Source organism: Electrona antarctica, assembly GCF_951216825.1.
Source record: "Electrona antarctica genome assembly, chromosome: 21".
In the NCBI taxonomy this organism is placed as follows: Eukaryota; Metazoa; Chordata; class Actinopteri; order Myctophiformes; family Myctophidae; genus Electrona; species Electrona antarctica.
Window position 1 is genome coordinate 21,704,395 of NC_136802.1, and position 5,207 is coordinate 21,709,601.

Sequence of the window (5,207 nt, forward strand, 5' to 3'; positions counted from 1 at the left end):
TCTCTGAGGAAAAAATACTTGAATGTGAGAAAATGCGAAAAATCGCATTTTCCCATTCATGTCAATGGGGAAATTTTATTCACTAATAAATTAATATCAATTAAACTATACAACATTTCTCTTAAAAAAATACAAGCACATCCTTCCCGATGAAGCCGGGCAATTTGAGATATGGCTCAAGTGCGTACAGTCAAAACTGTGGGAGGAGTAGCGTGTCAAAAAAAGTCTTACTCCAGTAAAAATAAATAAAGTGTTCCAATTACAATAGTCTGGTTGCCCTTTAGGGCAACCACACTAACACACTAACTAACAACCATAAAACAACATGCACACTCCCAGGCAGTCTACTAGCAAATACTGTCTTAAAAGTGAGCAGTGCAGCGCGCGCGCACACACACGCACGCACACACACACACACACACACACACACACACACACATACATACACTAGTCTGCAGACAGATTGCACGACAAACAGCTAGTTTTAAGCAAGATAGCAGCATAGCAGCAGACAACATGGTCATAATCAATGAAAATCCATTCGCCAAAAAATACAATTATGACCTGTTTTGATGTCTTCAACGTAGTAATCCATAATCAAGTGCGGTAGTTGTGGAGTTGCCCAGTAAGGCTGGTGAACTCCTAGCTCCTCGAGGGGACTGCTGAATTACTTTCTTTCCAAAAACTTTGCAATAGACGTTTGACATTATGAGGCTAACATTTAGGCTAGGCTACTCTCAGAGAGGCTTCTCGTTTATTATTTAATTAATCATCTGCAGGCATGACCAATCAGCAATCAATCTACGCAGATGGACGAACTGTAGGCATTACCAGTGTCTATGGATTTAAATAGAAAAAGGTGAATAGGCTAATTGTAGAAGCTGATGTTTTATGTTTGAGTAAATTCATGATTAATATTAAGAATGTTTTGCTAAAAAGGGTTAAAAAGCTATGCTGGTAATTTGATTACATTTCATGAGTGTCATATCTGTGTCTAACAAGGTCTAGCTGACCTGATAATCTTTTGTTGTTTAATTAGAGAATATTTAGTCCAGTTTTGATGCACCTGTGTATAAATTATGATGATGTCACAGTCTTTTAGTTCAGTGGAGTCAGACATTGATGGAAGCAACACAGTTTTGTGACCGTACACTGGGCTCTGTAATGTTTTGTGTTTTTCTAAGTACAATACAATACAATACAATACAATACAATACAATACAATACAATACAATACAATACAATACAATACAATACAATACAATACAATACAATACAATTACTGTTTTGTGTTTTTGTGCAGGTCTACTCCACCAAGTGGTACATTATTTTGAGAAGAGTGCCACTACAATAATAATACACCCACTGCCATATTTAGCTAAATTGAATGCAGTGATTGCATCCACATGATGTAATGATAGTAATGTCGCTATACTACTGTCATCATATGGTTTTACTTTGTGGCTATATCCCACGGCTCCAGCCTTTCTCATGGCTGCATGAAAAAATAAAATAAATAATTAGTATTATTTATTACAATAATAATAATAATAATAATAATAATAATAATAATAATAATAATAATAATAATAATAATAATAATATAGCTGCAAGCAGCTAAGACGGGGTCAAGCCCAAATAGAAAAAGGCTATATGCAATATACTGTACACAATGAGCTATATAAACATTGATGAAATTCACTGCTGGACTTTATGGCGTTGGTTGCGACCAAAGGTCGCAGATAACTATGAAACCATGCGTTTTTGTCACCTATAACCCACAATCCCCGTCACTCTGTCACAATACCTAAATCCCTGTCACTCACCCCAGGTAAGGTCATCGTGACATCACGTGATCAGCCCCCTGGTCACCCCAGGTAAGGTCATCGTGACATCACGTGATCAGCCCCCTGGTCACCCCAGGCAAGCTCCCAGGTGCCCAGGTCATCAGCCCCCATATATGGTGCCCATGCAGGTCATTGTGATGTATTGGTCAAAGTTCATCCCATGCCAAAGCGACCGCACTCGCCCAACAGTCTGACGTCACCCAGGCGGATGCGTGCACACGCCGATCTGCCCCAGCAGGCATTAAATTAAATAGGATCGATAAGGACTGTTATTCAGAGGTTAGGTTAGGGCTCGCCCCAGTGGTGTCCGATTAGAACTTAAATCGGGATGTTTAACAGTTTGACTGCATAACTTGCGTTCCACGACATTTAATCCATTGTCTTCCCCTGCGTAATACGCTAAACCCGCTATTTGTTTTATTCGCCGTTTTTTATAATTTAAAAGAAATAGCGGATTTGTCGCGGACCTGGTGACGAGGCCGACGCGTTATGATGACGTAACCGAAAATCGACCCGTGCACTGCATGGGCTGCAAGGGCTTCTGGGAAAATGAGTTCAATACAAGTGAACAGGGTTTTACACTGGGCTCCATACATACGCCAGTAGGCTACTGTTTGTTGTTCTTCCGCATCACGACTATCACGATAATTTTTTCGACAACAAACCATGGGACTATTTTCAGGGGGATTTTCATGGATCAAAGGCGCAAATACTTTGGCGTATGCTCCAATGGTAATTAAACAATCCCGGTAGCCTGGGTATTAGGTCATATTTTAATTTAAAGCGCGGAATTTGTTAACAGAGGTAATTGGAACGGTGGTCTTAGTGAAGCTATGCAAGGTATTTAGGTTATAAAGCCAAGCAGATACCTCGGAGCGTAGGAGTCGTATATATGGTATGAAGGGGTCTAGTTGTAAGGCCAGACACCTTGGTTCGTATGTGTTGGTGTTCTTGATCTTGGATCTTGTTTCTTGAGTGTGGTGTCTTGAGTCCTGCATGTCGTATGTGCTGCAGAGCCATCTAATAGAAGAGTTACGATATTGAGGGGGCGGAAACCGAGCGCTCGAGGGCTGTTCATGCAGCCTGAACTGAGAAAAGCTGGAGTTGGAAATACATTGTTTTCAACGAGGGCGGCGCAAATAAGAGCTATTTTAAGCATGTGTGCAACATGTCAACTGTTTTAAAGTATTGTACAGTAACAACTAAAGTCTCTTTAATGTTTATGTTGTACTATTACTACAAAACAATCTAAAATAAAGGGATTTAAGATCATTAAAGCTGGGCTGTTGCCTGAGTCCTATGCATTTCTGCCTACTTCTGGTCCAGGACTTGTCCCAGTTGGTTGTCCCCATTCTCAATAGAAGTCTATGTAGGTGAGCCGTCATTGGACTGAAGCCCCATGAAGTGAACAGAGTTTGCGTAACTCTGTCTATACCTAAGGCTCTGATGCTCTGTATCCTGTATGTGTCTTGCTTGGGTCCTGTAGATTCTGAGGATTTGAGATCGTTGGAGATACTGTGTGCGTTGGATGGCATATGAGGGTTGAAAGCCTAGAGCTTTCTTTTGTTTTGTTCAGTCTGCTGTCAGAGTGTCGTTATCCCCATATATGGAGATCTCATTATTCCCACCTGATGATCCAAATGATGATGTCAGTGTTGATCTGTCCATATATGGGTATTAATTTCAGGTAATATAATCTCGAGGTCGGTCCCAACGTGGAGAGCCTTCGTAACAGCCGCACGACCTCCACACTCTAACGGAGGAGACTGCCGACGAGCGGCGACATCGTCTGGCCAGAACTAGAGTTCAAACTAAAGTTCTCAACAGGCCCGAAAATTAAGGTCCGGCCCTACCTGGGCCCTCATCAAACCCTGTACATTCAATACACTGCCCCCGCTTCCACCCTTAGATCTCCAGACCGGTTCTGACATTCCATATCTTGATCTGACCTCATCACATCCTGTACACTCAAGATACGCTCCATATATGGCCAGTGCACGCGAGGTCGCTTTTTCACCCTCAGGCATCTTACTGGTAGACTGAGATGACGTCAGCTTTGTTACGGTGATTGGCTGAAGTGGTTGTCTGTCAACGCTATAGTGTAGTCCTGTAACCAGAGTAGAGACTCCATTCGCATGAATGGGAATGCGATTTCATGGGGAATGGTTCCCAAGGCCACGAAATTCTTCAACGTGGCTGAAAAAAAGTCTGAAGAAGTGGATAGAGCAAATCATAAAATGTGCTCATTGGAAGATCTAAAGGTCAGAGGTCTTTTGACGAATGACTGTGAGCTTCAGTTCCTGAGGAATTCTCACGGCCCTCTACCATATTGCCAATTTTGTGAAGTACGATAGCACAGAAATGCCAAAACTGCTAAAATGGCGGAATTCTTATATGGTCTTAATTGACTCCTAATTAATAATAATAATAATAATAATAATAATAATAATACTATGATTTAGAAAATCATAGTATTATTTTTTAGAAAACACACACACACACACACACACACACACACACACACACACACACACACACACACACACACACACACACACACACACACACACACACACACACACACACACACACACACACACACACACACACAGTTGTGCAACAGCAGGGTGACGCAAAGTGCATGAGTGCTGTGATAGAGGGATCCAATCCATTTTATTTATATAGCACGTTTCAAAACTCAGGGTTTACAAAGTGCTGTACAGGAAAATGAGAGAGAGAGAGAGAGAGAGGGGGGTGGGGGGGATGAGAGAGAGAGAGAGACAGAGAGAGATGGATGGTTGTGTATAGACTAATGGTTGTGTTTTTGAGGTGCACTCCTATGCCCAGCTTATGTTTGTGTGAATACAAACACGATGATTTGATTAGCTGATGATCACCCCATAGCGATGATTTTATTGGCTGAGCAAAGTACATATTGAGGATAAAAAAGTGAGGGCAAAAAATTGAAGACACCAATTGTGATTGGCCAGAATGACAGACAAAACAGGACGAGATGTCTTGTTTGATGTTTGTCGTTAGGTCAAATTGGCTCCAAAAGTGCCAACAAATATTGAACCTTGGACCAACGTAGGAATATCTCTCTCTCTCTCTCTCTCTCTCTCTCTCTCATTTTGTTAGTCTCCTCTGTGTGGAGGTTGTCAGACATTCAGAGAAAGGCGAGAAAAGAGAAGTAGTTTGACACTTGACAGGACTTAGCTTCCTTTCTCACATGAAGACTGCTGTGCACGCACGCACGCACGCACGCACGCACGCACGCACGCACGCACGCACACAGTAAAAACACTCAAAGAGAACAAAATGTCAGTCTGTTTCAAGTTGGGATCATAAAAGTTGCACACA